The following is an 18,397-nucleotide window of genomic DNA, read 5'->3' as shown; positions in this document are numbered from 1 at the left end:
ACAAGCATAGCAAATGTTACCAAAGAGGGTAAGCACCTACGCACAAGGCACACTGGGTATATCAAGGCTGCACAAAACACAAGGAAGTCACGTCCACCAGCACCAATAAATCAGCACATATATCATGGCCCCTCTACCTCCACATAACACCCCACAATACAAAATAATTACATGGAACGTCAGGGGCATGGCATCGAGATGCAAACGCCAACGGATTTATGCATACCTTAAGCGTCACCAGATACAGATAGCTATGCTACAGGAGACTCACCTAAACGGGCCCTCACTAGAGAGCACAAGCATAAAATGGCGAGGACAATTATACAGTACTACCTTCTCAACCTTCGCTCGCGGGGTGGCACCAAGGGTCCCATATGTAATGTCCCGAACACGACACGATCCAAACGGGCGTTACGTGATATTAGAGGGGGTATTGGATGGTCATCCCTTAGCATTAATCACACTGTACACCCCCAACACAGGCCAGCGTGAATTCTTGTGGACACTTAACACTAGCAAACTCAGACACCCAGCAGAGGCTAGCATATGGGGTGGGGACTTTAATTCAGTGCTAGACATACATATGGATCGCTCATTTCCTCCCCTCAACACTGCCCCATCCAAGAGAACCTCAACCGATATAGCATTGAGGGCCTCCAACAATGGTCTGAAGGAAATCTGGAGAACGGGGCACCCCACACAACGAGAATATTCCTACTATTCATCAGTACATAAACTACACACCAGAATCAACATGTTATTTGCAACATCCAACATAATCCATAAAATAAACACGTCAGGATACCTAGCCCGAACCATCTCAGACAACAACCCGCTATATACTACACTATGTTGGGGCCGCACACACACGCGGATTCCAACCTGGCGCCTGCAACCGGAGGCCCTCACAGACCCCCCTTTCCAAGCAGAGATATCCAATTGCCTATCAAACTACTTCACACTAAATAAGGATTCCGCTTCAACACACGCTATTGAATGGGATGCCCACAAAGTAGTGGTCCGTGGCCACTGCCTGGCGGCTACCGTGAGAGTCAAAAGAATACTTACCAAAGAACTGCAAGAACTAGAAATTAAACTACGCAAGGCAGAAGTGGAGGTTTCCTCAAATATATCCTCTCTGGAGGCACTGAGCGCGCTCAGAACCAGTTATAGGGAAACAGACACTAGGCTGTGCAAGCATGATTACAGACATTATCAGGCACGACAACACGCAGAAGGGGATAGATCCGGGAAAATGTTAGCCTGGCTGGTCCGCCAACCAGCGCAGTCATTACCTATAGGTGCGATTAAACTACACACAGGTCTCGAAGTCAACACCCAGGTCGAAATTAATACAGCCTTTCATACGTATTATCGCACCCTATATCAACCCTCCCCCCCCCCACTGAACAGCAACTGACCGAATTACTAACAATGATCCCCCAAAACCTGCACATAATAAACAATACAGATATGTTGGACGGCCCTATAAACAATAGAAGAACTAAGAGTAGCTCTTTCACAAACGGCAAGCAATAAAGCTCCAGGCCCAGACGGATTGCCAGCGGAATATTATAAATCACAACCCAGTCATCTCCTACAACCCCTCCTGGAGGTGTTCAACGAAGCACACATCAGTAAACAACTCCCAGACTCAATGCACGAAGCACTAATAGTCGTGCTCCCAAAACCAGGCCGAGACCCCTTGGATGTCAGGTCATACAGACCTCTCTCTCTCTTCTAAACTCTGACTGCAAACTTTTAGGGAAGATCTTAGCAAACAGATTGCTCCCCTATTTACCAAACTTAATACACCCAAGACCAATCAGGATTCATACCAGGCAGAAACACTTTTTTAAACATTAGAAGATTAATCCGCTTAATACACAGTAACACCGTGGAGGAAGCAGTGGCCATGTCCTTGGACATAGAAAAAGCTTTTGACACACTAAGTAGGAACTACCTTTACCGCACACTGGAGGCATTTGGTTTTCAACCTGGCTTCATAAACTGGATTAAGACATTGTACCATAAACCCATTGCCTGAGTTAAAACGGGGCAAATTATCTCCGAAGTATTTCCCATTGGTAGAGGCATCCATCAGGGCTGCCCGCTCTCTCCCTTAATATTCGATATCGCAATGGAACCGCTAGCAATCAACCTCCGAAGTAACGCTCATAATTGGGGCATCCCAGAATTCAACTTATATCACATTGTGTCTTTATATGCTGATGATGCCCTAATATATCTGTGCAAACACTCTACAGCTGTTACAGAGATAATGCAAATACTAGACAACTTTGCACTGGCCTCTGGATTACACATAAGCTGGTCTAAATCATGTATCTTCCCCCTCACTCCTGTATCACAAGAACAGCAAAGGATACTACCTCAATATCAACTCCCCTGGTCCCTCTCAACCTTTAAAAATACCTAGGTATACAGATCTATCACTCAATGACGGACCTAAAGGAGGGTAATCTGGACCGACTGATCAGATCCACCCGCGGCTCGTTGTCATTCTGGAGCTCGCTTCCATTATCCCCTATGGGCAGGACCGCCATAGCTAAAATGTTAATTCTGCCACGCTTCCTATACTATTTTACCGCCCTCCCGATATCATTACCGCATTCATTCTTTCACAAACTACACTCCCTTCTGGCCGACCTACTCTGGGGCAGAGACAGACGGAGGGTGGCAATATCTATTACACAACACTCACAAGAGGAGGGCGGCTTAGGCATGCCAAACCTAGAATTATATTATGCAGCGGCACAGCTACAATGGATAGCACTATGGCTTAATAACTAAAACCACCCCAAAATACGTAGCGCTGAATACATACACAGCACCACAAACAATTCTAACGACACTATTGGCTGGCCCCCCTTATCCTTCGAATAGATCCCCTTTACTAGATGCAGCTAGATTCTGCTGGAAAAGATACGTCCAGGGCAAAACTGACTTCCCCCCTTACTCTCCTTTGATACCACTACCCCAAATACTGTTGGTGCAAGACCTATCATCCCATCATGATATACGAGACACTGAAAAGTTAAATGTGGGAGACTTATATTCTAACTTCCATATAACCACTTTTGACAAACAGGAGTCTGCTGGGACAATGCAAACAGAAGCTTTTTTAATATATGGCGCCCTCACTAAACTTTTACGTAACTTTTGGGGTAGTAGACATACCGAACCCAATGAATCCCTCTTACTTACAGCCCTTCTAACCATAGGCAATACTAAAGGTATTATCACAACGTTATACAAAATACTCATAACAGGCGCCCGTACCAATTTATTCCCGGCTAAATCCCGCTGGGACACCTTCCTAAAAGCACAAATCCCCCCAAAAACCTGGGAAGCTGCACTTACCACGATTAAAACGGTGTCACGTAACACCAGACTACGATACACGCAATTTAACTAGATCCATCAAACCTATTTATCTCCAGCCCGTATTGACAGAATTTACCCCAGCGCCAAGTCAGAATGCCCCAGATGCGCCACACCCTCAGCTAATTTTTATCATTTGGTCTGGGAATGCCACACTATAAATGCCAGCTGGCCGCGCATCACAGAAACTACATCAGATATCGCTGACCACACCCTTACCCTCTCCCTTGAATCGTGCCTACTGGAAATACGCTGGCGCTCCAAAGGAGATAAGCATCAGCACAGATTCATAGATCTGGCATTTGTGATATACAAGCGTTTGATCGCTACACATTGGAAGGCCCCCCAGGCCCCACCTTACTCCACCTGGCTCCGTGACCTACACAATCACACACAAGCAGAAGCCCACACATTAAGACAACTATAACAAAAGGGCCTACTATAGGAAGGAGTCGAAATCTGGGATGGTTTGGGATTAAAATAAAAACTAGAGATGACATGTACCCCCCCCCCCCCCATGACCCCCTATTCTCCCTCTGGCTAAAGAGGTGTCACTGTCATATTCTACTACTATACAAACTGTGCAAACAATAACATCAACACTAGCGGAGATATCCGGTCAATGCATCAAAATAGTACATATAAGTTAGAACCACCCAAATATCATCCGAACCACTGATAACCAGATCCACGCTAAATGTGCATCTTTCGTTTCCTAGCGCTCCAACGTTGCCCTCACTATTTAAAAAGCCATTACGTACGCACATACAAACGCTATAATTTGAGTGACTACAGTTATATATTACATAGTTTCTCCCTTTATCTGTTCTGGTCTCCCCTCCCCTTGTTAATGCACATCAGTAAAGTGGTCTTTGTTAGCGCAACACCAAGTACATAAAAACCAGTGAATATATATATATACATACACGAAGAAACTGCATACTTCTTTTATTTGTAATAAATATAGTGCATTGTTTAAAAAAACAAATATTTAAAAACCTGACATGGGTTGTGATTATTTTTTTAGGTGGATTGTCATCCCCGTGTCCAAATAATAATCCAATATTTTATGCCCTCCAAGGAAAGAATCAGGTTTTTCACAAGATCTCCTTGGCAACCCTAATCAGTGTCACAAGCCAACATTCAACAAAACCCAAATTGATATAGAAATAATCAGCTTTGAAACATGGCCTTAATGTGTATGTTAAAAAAAGGAGGGGGATCACCAGTTAAGCCTTGTGAATCCTATACAGATTGTGTACAATGGAATTCCCAGTTAATTAGTGTCTTATTGGCGTAGTGTGCAAGCAACAATTCTTTTGTAATTTGATTTTGACAGGTGAATGGTACATTGCTGAATATTTTAAAAGGGCAACACACAATCCTATATGCCATGACGACTTCTTTCAAGCAAACGCATTTTTGACCCTGACAGACTTAGGCCCTCATTACAGGTACAGAACGTCAGGCTGCCTATGCGCCTGAACACCACCGGCCCTATTGGGAGTTCACCACAGGGCCGGCCGGCGGAAACAGCATTTCCGCCCGCCAGCCCTGCAGCGAACAGGGCCTTAACATTGATGCCGGCTTGCAATCAAGCGGGCGCCAATGTGGTGGTGCAGCAGCACCCGTCGAGCTTTTGAAGGTCCGTAATTCGGGAAGTGGAAAGCGCGACAGTGCTGTCCATGTGGGCCCCTGCACTGCTCATGCCAAGTGCATGGGCAGTGCAGGGGCCTCCATGGGTTCCCTTGGCACCCACTTTCTGCCAACCTTTGCTTGGTGGAGCTAACGCCATGCAAAGGCTGGCGGAAGGGGGACTCGTAATCCCCAGGTCAGCACTGCCCTGACGGATGACAACTGCCAAGACTGCCAGGCTGTCGATTGACGGTGCTGGCGGTCCAGCCGTGGTGCTTTCGCCGCGGTCGTAATGTTGCGGTCAGAACGCCACTTTGGCGGCGGTCCGACCGCGACGATGACCCTGGCGAACGCCAGGATCATAGTGAGGTCCTTAGTACTTTTTGTAAATAACTAGTTGAGAGAAGGATTGTTCTTTTTTCTATGTTAATTGACCTATTGCCACCCACCATTTGGGCCTTGATATCCGATTTAGAAATAGCACTGAATAACAATGCAAAAGCAAAATAAATCTAGTTGGCATGCAGGGGGCAAATAAAAAAAAGAATAAATAAGACAAAAGAAAACCAAGTGTAGCCCTTAAGTGGAACACCCACAAGAAGCGCAGATTGCAGAATGGCCAAAACGCCAAGATGTAAATAAAGAGTAAATAAAAAGAGAAGTTCTATGGCTATGACACAAGCTGTGACAGAATCAAACAAAGCAATTTCCTATGATGAGCTAAACTTCTGGATGAACAAAATCTTCTTGACAAATGGGTGTCACATAAATACAATTAAAACTAGATGGATCCGAGTTTTACAATGTAAACAGAGCTCGACTAGTTAAGTTAAAAAATACTGGTGGTGCCAACAGCACCTAGATAAATCACAAGTGTCAGTTACAGGTTCTCTCAATTCTGGAAGTAATCATCTCTTTCAACAGCAGCCTTGATTTTTTTTTTTTTTTTTTTTTTTTTAAACGCGCCTGGTTGGAGGGGGGACCATCAGTCATGGTTACATAAGGGAAGACTCATAAAATATTGAACAACTATAGGAGACCACAGGAGTTAGGGGGACATTGCCAGGTGAGCTCAGAGATGTTTCTCTGAATATTCTACAACAGGACGTGGCCTGACTAATCCTAAACGCCACTTGAGAGTAGAGGCTGGGGGCCTGTAGTGTTACAAAAGTGTACCAACTCATCTAAGAGGGGCAGATTTGGTCACGTTTTTGACATAATAATACTCCAGAGATTACTACGGAGGAGTGTGACTTCCCCTTTTCTTATCAAGTGTTCCAAAATTGTGCTGTGTGTTGGGAAACATGAAGAAGCCTTTTGTAAGAGAGGCCAATGCTTCAGAATGTTTTAGTGATGAGGGCCGCAGTAGTCAACCGCTGGGTCAGTGCCAGCCAGTAATCAAGAGAATGCCTGGTGGTGGAAGAGACTGAAGGTAGAGCCCTGACAATATGTAGGACCGTTCAGCAGGCCCTTCTGTTAGTCTGCCCCTTTCCCAGGTATACCACAGAGGAACTCTGTGCTACATTAGAGGCACATATAGATTTGGTGAGATACAAGACATAGTGAAACCCCTAAAAAGTGGGATAAGAACAAAGAGACAATGATGATGAGGTGCAATTTGTGAAAGAGTGAATGGAGTCTGAGCTGTTGCAGACGGCCACATTACTCTGGAAGTGGATGGGATGGAACAAGCCCAGTCTAAGAGTAGCCTTCTTCAAAAGCAATGCCCAGTCAAGTATGCTGCTCAATACCTAATGATCAAATCTAACACAAGCTCAATTATATGGGGAGGATTATGAAGATATGAGAAGTGAGGACAGAAATGGTAGTTACTCGTCTGACAGAGACAAAAAGGGGGATGAACGTAACAAAGGACAAGATGGACATAATACAAACAGATATTGAAACTAGGGAGGCCCACTACAAAGTTTGACAACTTGCAGAACCGTGCTTGAGCCTCTGTTCCCTTCTTGGAAGACTATGTGTAGAAAAATCAGAGACGTGCCAGCATAGTAAGGGCATTAGGATGTCCCCTGAAGAGGACGAGTTGACCTAAGAGATGAAATAGTTCTTGAGACAAAAAGTTCTGTTTGAGAAGCATGAGGTGTTCTATATGGTGTGGAATGCAAGTCAAAACACAGTAAGGTTTTCTGTGTGAGGGGATGGTCAGAATAGTTTTGGTGACTACTGGCGAGGTTAGCTCTGAAAAACTGGCCCTGACAAGGCCATCAAGAGTTACTCTTCCATGATTGGTGACAGCAAGATCACATATGAAGATCATAAGAAAGAATGCAATGAGAAACACTCCCTTGGCTTCAATACTGTACCCAGCCTTAGTGAGAGAGAAAAGTAACAGTTTTTTCCCGGATTGATGCAACAACCATCTGTAAACATATTATAATCCACAAAGTGACCATTACATATCAGCACTTGAGTTCTTATTCCTCCTAATACAGGCACCGGGACCCCAAGAGAGAGGACTGAAAGTTATATATAGCCAGATAGGTAACTGTTCTGGAAGTTGAGGTACAGTATTGAAGCTCAGGTACCTTTGCTCATTGGGTTCTTTCTTATGGTCTGCTTTTGTTGTCTCTGTCACTAATTAAGTAAGAGTAGCATTTGATGATCTTGTCACTCATGACCAGTTCGCGAGAGCTATTCTCTCCAAAAGTCACCAGAACTATTCTGACTGTCCCCTCTTGCCCAGCTCTCCATGCTATCTTTTGAGGTGCTTGCACACTGTTAGGGACACCTCAGACTTATGACAGAACCTCTTTTCTCAGAAACGATTCCATCTCTTCTTTTAGATGTGACTTGTCCTCCATAAGTCGGTGCCCCAATACCCTTTCCATGTCAATGAATCTCCAAAAACCTCTGGACACAGTCTTCCAAGACAGGAAAAAAAGGCTGAGGTTGTTCTTGCATGAAAAGTAACTTGAATGTATTGGTCAGCCAATCTACTTGCTAGGCTTTGTCCCTCTATATATCTTTCACTGGGTCCATAGGGTGATGACTGGTGAGAACCATTCTATTTGGTGGACCTCCACTCTGTTCCCCCTTTCCCCCCCTATACAGGAGGTGCAGTTCACCAAGCTAAAAATGTTGGGCATTCCCTTGAGGCCATAATCTGTATTTCTGACTCACTGCCTCCTTATTTGATACCCTTTCCTTACATATTGCCTTTAAGAAAGACTGTGCTATCTTCAGGTCGCTGTGCAAGGCAAAGTTAATGTTCTCACTTATCTGGTGGGTTTGAGTCGGACCGGAAGATCAGAGGGATTTCCATTATCTCTCGGTTATATTTGGAACACCTCTAAGGGGGGGGGGGGATTGAAATTGTATAATGCTTTCCTCTCTCTCCTGCCGCTGCTGCCCCTGCCCCTCCTCCGCTCTCTCGCGCTGCACTCCTGCAGCTGCTGCCCCTGCGGCCCACCCCCTTTTTTCACACCGGCTCCCGCTTCCCACTGTCCTCCCCCCCCCCCCACTTAATGGCGTCCGCTGCGCGGTAGGTCGAGCAATACCACTGACCTGGTCAGTGAACTGCTCTGCCTCCTGTGGGTCCACCTGCTAAGTAGAGCCCTCGTTCCTCACTCCTCTGAACTCCTGACCCCTCTCAGGAGTTTGAGGCCGTCCTCCACCCACAGGCTTCTGCCTGCGCCTCATCCCTGGTGTCTAGTGGGAGAGCTCTACTTTCTCTTCCTTTTTCTCTGCTTCTCTCTCCGTGTGCTCTCTCCTGTGTCTGCCTCCCTGTGGCACTTTTTGCCATTCACTCTCCTCTGTGCCCTTTTGCTTTACTTCTGCGCTTTTCCCTCCACTCTCTCTCTCACTCTCCCGCCTCTCTCTCTCCCCCGCCGCTGCTGCCCCGCCCCCTCTGCTCTCTCTCGCTGCACTCCCGCCGCTGCAGCCCACCCCCTTTTTTCCCTCTGTTTTCGGCCGCGCTCCCACCTCCCAGCTGTCCTGCCCTACCCCCTTCCCTACATAATGGCGGCCGCGCCAAGGGCAAGCCCACCTGCACCTGTCCACGCCATGACCGTGCACAGTGCCTGAACCCCTGGCTCTCGAACACCCACACCGCTGCCACACCCATCTTCATTACGACGCCACCACCCCCCACGACCTCAACACTGGCTGCTCACCCGCCTGCCATCAAGCCACCCCGTAGATCACCCACAGATCCTTCTTCTGCCGGAACTGCACCTTCACCAGCCTCCACACCAACGACCCACCCACCAAGGCAGGACGCAACCATCTCAGATGCATCCTACTCAAAACCCGCTACAGCCACAAACATGCAATCGAACTCTGGAATCTACTCGACTCAGCTTCCCCAGACGTCACATTCCTGACCGAGACCTGGATGAACCCCTCTTTAGCGCCAGACATCGCCATAGCCATCCCGGACTACTACAAGATCACCTGCAGGGACCGCTTCAGCAAACCAGGAGGAGGAATCACCATCGTCCACAAGAACACCCTCAGGATCATGACCAGCACTGAAGACACCCTCAGCACGGCCAAACACCTGCACTTCCAAATCCACACCAATGCAAACACCACCCTCCAAGGGTCCCTCATTTACAGACTCCCCTGCCCCCGACGGCAGTTCAGCGACTCCATCACCGACGTCATCGGCACGCATACTCTCGCATCCACAGACTATATTCCTCAGGGACTTAAACTTCCACCTCGAGAACACCAACGATACCAACTCTGCCACCCTGCTCGACAACCTCTCCAACCTCAAACAGCTCATCACGACACCCACCCACTCCGCAGGACACACACTCGACCCCATTTTCTCCGCAAGCAAACACGTCTCCTTTAGCCACACCACCAAACTCCACTGGACAGACCACAGCTGCATCCACTTCTCTTTCGAAAAACCCACAACACACCATCACCCACAATGGATTCCACACCACATATGGAACACGGTCACCGAAGACCAACTTATCACTACCCTGTCCCGGAACCCACCCATCGACACCACCGACACTGACACAGGTGTCCACAACCTCTGGCAATGGATCGACAACTGTGCCAACACTCTCACCCCGACTAAAAATCCTTCCAACAGATGCACCGACAGGAAGGCCTTCTGGTTCACTAACAACCTCCACGAATCTAAGCAAACATGTCGAAGACTCGAAAAGAAGTGGTGCAAAGATCAGACACTGGACAATCACACAGCCTTCGATAACGCCATCCGCAGACACGACCAACTCATCCGAACCGCCAAGAGAACCGCCTACTAAGAACGCATCAACAACAACGCGCTCAGCCACAAGGAGCTCTTCAACATTGTGAAGGACCTCTCCAACCCCAGCTCCAACGACATCCCATCACAAGACCTCTGTGACTCCCTAGCCACCTACTTCCACCGCAAGATCGTAGACATCCATGACAGCTTCAGCCCTCAGACCCCCACCGCCAACCACCAACACAACAGACTCTCCACCCACCAGCCTCCTGCTCTCCTGTACCCATGTCAACAACACCATCGAAATCATGAACACCATCCACTCCTGCTCACCACCCGACCCCTGCCCTCACCACATCCTCAACAAAGCAAGCTCCGTCATTGCACCCCAACTCTGGAGGATCATCAACTGTTCCTTCGAGTCCACCACCTTCCCGGAGAGCTGGAAACACGCCAAGATCAACGGCCGCCTCAAGAAACCTAAGGCGGACCCAAAGGACCTCAAGAACTTCCAGCCCATCTCCCTGCTCCCCTTCCTATCAAAAGTCATAGAGAAAATTGTCAAACAACTGACCCGTTTCCTCAAGGAGAACAGTACCCTGGACCCTTCCCAATCCGGATTCTGCAGCAACCACAACACCGAAACTGCCCTCATCGCTGCCACCGACAACATCAGAACCATACTGGAGAACGAAAAAACTGCAGCCCTCATCCCCCTGGACCTCTCAGCTGCGTTCGACACGGTCTGCAACCACACCCTACACACACGGCTCAGCAAAGCAGGAATCCGCATCAAAGCCCTAGACTGGATCACCTCCTTTCTCACCGGCAGAACTCAGAGAGTCTGCCTCCCTCCTTTCGGCTCTGAAGCCACCAAAATCATCTGCGGCGTACCCCAGGGTTCGTCCCTCAGCCCAACCATCTTCAACGTCTACATGGCTCAGTTCGCTAACATCGCCCGATCCCACAATGTCAACATCATCTCATATGCCGATGACACCAAGCTGATCCTCTCCCTCACCAAGGACACTGCCAAGACCAACCTCCACGAAGGAATGAAGGCCATCTCCGAATGGATGAAATACAGCTGCCTTAAATTTAATTCCGACAAGACTGAGTTCCTCATCTTCAGCTCCTCTCCTTCCGCATGGAAGGACTCCTGATGGCCTGCCACACTGGGAACCTCACCAACTCCCACCGACCACGCAAGCAACCTGGTATTCATCCTGGACTCCTCACTATATATGACCCAGCAACTCAACACCACCTTCTCCTCCTACTTCAACACCCTCCACATGCTTTGAAAGATCTACAAATGGATCCCCACTGAAACCAGAAGAACAGTCATCCCAAGCCTCGTATGCAGCAAAGTGGATTACGGCAATGCCCTCTACGCAGGAACCGCGGCCAAACTCCAGACAAGGCTGCAACGCACAGAAGGCCTCCGCACGCCTCATCCTGGACATCCCCCGCCACTGCCACATCACAGCCCTCCTGAGAGACCTGCATTGACTCCCCGCCAACAAGAGAATCACCTTCAAACTCCTCACCCACGCTCACAATGCGCTGCACAACACAGGACCAGAATACCTCAACAGACAGCTCTCCTTCTACACCCCGACAGCTTCACTCCGCCGACCTTGCCCTCGCAACCGTCCCCCTCATCTGCAGAACAACTACTTGCGGCAGATCATTCTCGCACCTCGCCGCCAAGACGTGGAACTTTCTTCCCACCCCCCTGCGTTAGACCCAGGACCTCCTTACTTTCAGGAGACTTCTCAAGACTTAGCTGTTCGAGCAGTAGCAGCCATCACCCACCCTCAGCGCCTTGAGACCCTCACAGGTGAGTAGTGCGCTCTACAGATTCCCTGATAGATTGATATAATTCAAACAGGCAGCTGGATATGGTGATTATCGGTGAAATGTTATTAGTTTATGGGCTGTTTGAGTTTGCAATGTGAAAAGTGATAAAGATACATGGTCAGAGAGCTGGTAGCTTCTGAACACAAACACACAGTGCATTCGTCGCCCACTGATTTCCCAATATGACAGCAGCAAGACGAAAGACTCCCTGTTCTGACTGTCCCAGTACTTTATTGATTAATTTGGAGCGCTTTCTGAGATTAAGGCAGTGGGAAATGCAACTCAAGTAAATTGTTTTTTCTTTGAATATATACGTGGTTTACTTTTGGTTTATGATTGTGAAATCTGAAATGGGTGTGTTCCTATTTGATGTGTGTACGCCTTGTTTAAGTAAAAAACATATCTGGGCAAAAAAAAAAAAAAAAGGTAAACAAATTCGCAGAAACGAACCTCAGAAAATGGAAATACGATACGATCACGTTAACCTTCTGACGTCACAAGCTTGGGAGCTTTAAACTTGGCCCGTCTTTACTACCGTACACGGTTATATGCCAAATAGCCTAACCTCTAACACCGCTGAACATTCATTTCTGGTTTAAATGGTAATCTGAAATTACCCTTTTGGGGAACACACACCGCTGTCCTGAAGCAGCCCTGACACTGCTTTATCCACACTACCTTATGTCAAATCTAGAACTCTAAAATTCGGGAGGTGAGATTAATCTATGCGCCACAAGTCACCCCCGAATTTTCACAGAGGCCTGCGTGGGGCAGCAGGTTTTACCTACCATCACTCTTGGGCCCAGCGAATCCTGGGGCTGCAGCACGGCCTGTCGGGTTCAGTTTGACGGAACTCTCGCAAGACCAGACCTTAGGAAACGAAAGTTCCTCTTACGGTGCAGCCCACGGCCCTCGCATGGCCTGTGCAGCGGACATGAAGCAGGCGTGGTCCTATCGAGGCCCAACCCCTCACCGCTGCTTGTCAGCAGGTAAGGCCCCGAGAGGCCTCCGCCTCCGTGCCCGCCTCCCTTTCTCTGGCTCCGCCCATCAGACCCAAGTAACCCTCGCCTTTTCTGGCGAGCCTTCTCCCACGGGTTGGCCTCCCCTCTCAACGACTTAAATCCCAAGCAGAGACAGAGTTGCAAGGTAGATGAGTACATTGGGACTGGGATATCCCTGAGGGCGACCGTTTTTTCATTCGTGAGGTGGGAAACCCCCGGTGGTGGAAGTGTATTAAACAAGCATTGGCAAAGCCAAAAAGTCTCGCCTATGCAAGAGCTGTTGTTTTTGCCGATATATTTCAGCTATGTTGTACACAGCCGTAGCTGCTATTCAGCATGGCTAAAAGTTAGTAGTGGCATAGAGGAGAGTGGCGTGGAGTGTTATGGAGTAGGGTAGAGAGTCATGATTTGGCTGGGAGTGGAGTAGAGTTGAAGAGCGTGGGGTGAAGTGGAGTGTCATGGAGTGGCAAACAGTGGATTGGCGTAGAATGTTGTGGAGGGAGTAAAGTGTAGTTGAGTGGAACAGCACAGAATGGAGTAGAGTGTCATAGAATTGACTGGCACAGAGTGGATTAGAGTTGAGTGTCAGAGTGTCGTGGAATGGATGTTGCGTTGAGTGGTGTAGGGTGTTGTAGAATAGAGTGCTGTAGAGCGGAGTAGATTGTTGTAGAGTGGAGAAGCGTGGAGTAGATTTTCATAGAGCGGAGTGGCGTGGAGTGGTGTGTAGTAGAATAGAGTGTAAGAAAGTGGCATAGAGTTGTGTAGAGTGTTGTAGAGTGACATGGAGTGGAGCAGAGTTTCACACAGTAAAGTATAGTTTAATGTAGTAGAGTGAAGTATTGTGCAGTGTAGTGCCATAGGGTGGAACAGATTGGCGTAGAGCGCAGTGGCAGCAGAGTGCACTGGTTCTGAGTAAAGTGGTGTAGAGTGCATTTGCATAGAGTATAGTGACGTAGAGTAGTGCAGAGTAGAATAGATTGGCGCAGCATAGATTGCAGTGGCATAGACTGTAATGGCACAGAGTGGAGTGGCGCAGGGTGGAGTAGAGTGCAGTGGCATAGGGTAGATTGTTTCAGAGTAGACTGGAGTGGTGCAGGACAGAGTACAGAGGTATAGAGTACAATGTATGGAGTGCAGTGTAGAGTGGCATAGAGTGTAGTGGCGTAGACTCAATTGGCAAGGAGCGTAGTAGAGTGGCGTAGAGTTGAGTGATGCAGAGTTCAGCACCATGCCATAGAGTGCAGAGATGCAGAATAGAGTAGCATAGAGTTAAGTGCAGAGAGTGCAGTTTTGCAGAGTAGTGTCGTAGAGTGTAGTGGCACAGAGTGGATTGGCACAGAGTGCAGTGGCATACACTAGAGTGGTGCAGAGTAGAATAGAGTAGCTTAGAGTGCAGTGACAAAGAGCACAATGGTGTATAGTGGTGTAGCATGCAGTGGCGTAGAGTAGAGTGTTGCAGATTAGAATATAGTGGCGTTGGTGTGGAGTGCAGTGGCGTGGAGTGCATTACTTTGGAGAAAAGTTGTGTAGAGACATTGCTTAGAGTGCAGTGGTTTAAAGTAGAGTCGCGTAGAGTGTGGCAGAGTAAAGTGGTGCTGCCTAGAATCCAGTGGCATAGAATAGATTGTTTCAGAGTAGGGTGAAGTAGCGTGGAGTGGTGCAGAGTTGAGTGGAGTGGTCAGGGTAGGGTAGAGTGGCATAGAGTGAAGTGCTGTAGAGTGGCTGGCCTAGACTGGATTAGTGAAGAGTGGAGTGGTGCATAACAGAGTAAAATGTATTAACATAGAGTAGAGTGGTGTAGAGTAGAGCGGTGTAGAGTGAAGTGACGTAAGGTGCATTCTTATGGAGTGCAGAGGTGCACAGTAGATTAGGTTGGCATAGAGCCGATTGGGGTAGAGTGCATCAGCATAAAGTAGAGTGGTGCAGAGTAGAGTGCAGTGTCATACACTGCAGTGGAGCAAAGTAGAGTGCCGTAGATTTCAGTGGTGGAGAGTGCAGTGTTGCAGGGTAGAGTAGCGTAGAGTGCAGTGGTGTAGGGTACAGTGGTTCGGAGCAGAATAGAGTGGCGTAGAGTTCAGTGATGGGGCGTACAATGGAGTAGAGTGGCTTAGAGTACAGAGGCATAGAGTGTTGCAAATAATAGTGGTGTACAGTGCAGTAGTGTAGAGTGTATTGCTTTTGACTAAAGTGGTGCAGAGTGCATTGGTTCATAGTTTCAGTGGTGTAGAATGCAGTGGCATAAAGTGGAATGGCATAGAGTGGATCAGAATGGTGTAGAGTGCAATGGCCTAAAGTAGATTGTTTCCGAGGAGAGTGAAGTGGCCTAGAGTGCAGTGGCATACGTCAGAGTATCGTAAAGTGCACTGGTGCAGAGTATATTACAGTGGATTGGCTCTATGCCTGGCACTGCTCGTGCAGTGGTGCACGGTGGAGCAATGCAGTGTAGAATGGCATAGAGTGTAGTTGGGTACAGTGCACTGGCATAGAGTGGTGCAGAGTAGAGTGCAGTGGCATGGAGTGCATTGCTGCAGAGCAGAATGGCGGAGAGTGCAGTGCTGCAGAGTAGAGTGGCATGGCATAGAGTGGAGCGTTTGCAGGGTGGAATGATGCAGAGTAGAATGCAGTTGCATAGAGTCCAGTGGCATAGAGTAGAGTCATGTAGAGTTCAGTGGCAGAGTGCAGTGTTGCAGAGTAGATAGTTGTAGAGTGCAGTGGCGTAGAGTATAGTAGCATGAAGGGCAATGGTGCAGAGTAGATTGTTGTGGAGTGCAGTGACGTAGAGCACAATGGTGTAGGGTGCAGTGGCATAGAGTATAGTAGCATGAAGGGCAATAGTGCAGAGTAGATTGGAATAAGGTGCAGTGGTGTAGAGTACATTGGCTTTGAGTAAAGTGATGTAGAGTGCATTGGCATGGAGTAAAGTAGTGTAGAGTGCAGTGACATGTAGAGTAGAGTTGGGCGGTGTGGTGCAGCATAGATTGCAGTGGGGTACAGTGTAGTGGTGCAGAGTGCAGTGGCTCAGAGTAGATTGTTCCAGACTAGAGGAAAGAAGAGTGGAGTGGTGCATGGTATAGCGGTGCCGGATAGAGTGCAGTGACATAGAATGTAGTGGCATAGAGTGCAGTGGTGCAGAGTAGATTAAAGTGACGAGGAGTGGATTGGCATAGAGTACACTGGTGTGGAGTGAAGTAGTACAGAGTAGATTCCAGTGACAGAGTCAGTGTTGCAAAGTATAGTGGAGTGGTGCAGAGTCGAATGGAGTGGTGTAGAATGGAGTGGTATAGAGTGCAGTAACGAAGAGTGCAGTAGTGCATAGTAGAGTAGAGTGGGGTAGTGTGCATTGCCAAGAGTAGAGTTACGCAGAGAAGCGTAGGGTGAAGTGGCATAGAGTGGAGTGGTGCTGAATAAAGTGTGGAGTGGCGTACAGTGAATTGGCACAGATTAGAGTGTAGTGGTGTGGAGTGGTGCAAAGTAGAATGGAGTGGGCTAAAGTGGAGTATGCACGTTATGGTGTGGTAGCGAACTGCGATTACAGACAACACATCTTCAATTGAAATGATCATTACATTTGCACAGGCATACAGATTTTCTGCTAAAAGTATACAGCGCACCAACAATAATGTGTGGAAATATCATCATATTGATCTGCTTTGATTGTATTAAGATATTTGTTTCCATCACACTTCAGAATTACCAAAAATGTTCTTCATTTGTGCTTTCCTAATTCTTATTCAGTCTAAAATATATGCACAGGTCATTTACAGACATATACATTTTGTTGTGTGTTAGAAAAAATAAATATCATACAGCCTTCCTCCAGCACGCCCTTAGTAGCCACCATGATTGTCACATAAATCCTCTCACATTGAAGTCAGAGAAAGAAAAGTAAACACCAAGCTCCCTCTGAAGACAGAGTCACACATCTGACCTCTGTCTTTGAATGCACCACAAATGTGACAAGATAGGAGCAAGATTTAAAGGCATGTTTACAGAAAGGGAACATTCGAAAGAATACAGTAAATACGGTATGGGTCACGGAAGGGACAAACTCAACCTGGACATTCTAAAACAAATATAGCCAGCAAATAGAAAGCAAGCACATGTGAGTTTCAAACCACAAAACCAATGGTAATCAAAGGGGTGGAATGCATTCCTAGGGGAGCTTTCGGAATGGTCCCAAGATGTTGTTAACAAATCAGACAGCTGTGCTGTCTGGTAGGCTTCCACCTAAAAAGAGTATGGAAATTGTGACCCAGAGAGTGATGATGGTGGACTTAGTCAGCGTGGGGGCAGGGTCAAAGTCATGGCTGAAAAGACAAAATAATGTGTAACTATTTTCTTGGTCTTTCACCTTCAGGTAACTGCATCTAAAATAACAAACACCCTAAATGAAAAAGAAATACAAGTTACAATAGTCAGTGGGAAATGAACTATCTTACGTTATGAAACTTCTTTTGCAGTTTTTTTCCAAACTGTGGGTCACAAGCTGACTTTTGGTTGGTCGCAGAAGTTCCAGCAATAAATTGTAATTGTATTTATATAGTGCTTACTACCTCTGATAAGGCTTTGAAGTGCTTTACAGGGAATAGCACGCTACTCTGAAACCCAAGGGTAGTCGTTAGTCCAGTGGTTATTGCTGGTTATTATGATTAGTCATGTGGTCTTCAGAAAAATTGCATATATTTACTTTGTGATATATTAATACCAGTTAGGTGTGATCATTAGTGGGCGCTATGTGATTTCAGGTGAATGGTTTGTAAAATAGCTAGGCTTGGGGAGATTAGGTAATGTTAAATTACAGAGATAGATGCTAAAGAGGAGAGGTTGTGATCTATGAAATGAGGTTTTGGCCAAATGCAGAATTACAATAAGGATAAGGCAGACGGGCATGAGACTGAGAGGAGGTTATACTCAGAAGTAGAAGGTATGCAGAGGAGGGAGGTAAGACGAGGTTCACTCTGAAGAAAGAAAGGACAAGAATGAAGCAGGAGTAAGTCAAGGTAAATTTTTCTTGCAGGGTTTTTGAAGTATAGTGAAAGAGATGCTTTCTGAGATACCATGCAATTGGAGAATGCAAGCTGTTAAAAGAAACAACATTATAAGTAGTGCTCCATATCCAGGGTAGACAACTTAAACATGTGATTACGAGTGTACACAATATTTAAATATTTAGAGCCATACCCTTTTGGGTGCCAAGCCTAGGGTGGCCCATTTAAACATATTCTGAAGTAGTCAAGGAGGTCCCCAAGAATGTGCGTAGATTTGTGGGGTAGCTGCTATTGATGAGTAAACAAGA

At 47.1% G+C, this 18,397-nt stretch overlaps 1 protein-coding gene across 2 annotated transcripts in view; it reads right to left on the bottom strand.

Moving 5' to 3' along the window:
• Positions 1 to 13,132, bottom strand: part of TMEM106A (transmembrane protein 106A) — a 327,382-nt gene extending 314,250 nt beyond the window's left edge. Inside the window, exon 1 of one of the 2 annotated variants that reach the window (XM_069237770.1) lies at positions 12,889 to 13,132. The gene's annotated coding sequence lies outside the window, so the exon portion shown is untranslated. The remainder of the gene's footprint in view (positions 1 to 12,888) is intronic. The other variant, XM_069237771.1, reaches the window with a different exon arrangement.
• Between the last annotated feature and the right edge of the window lie 5,265 nt (positions 13,133 to 18,397).

This window comes from Pleurodeles waltl, chromosome 6, assembly GCF_031143425.1.
Source record: "Pleurodeles waltl isolate 20211129_DDA chromosome 6, aPleWal1.hap1.20221129, whole genome shotgun sequence".
NCBI classification, from domain to species: domain Eukaryota; kingdom Metazoa; phylum Chordata; class Amphibia; order Caudata; family Salamandridae; genus Pleurodeles; species Pleurodeles waltl.
This window is presented reverse-complemented; position numbering and strand designations above follow the sequence as displayed.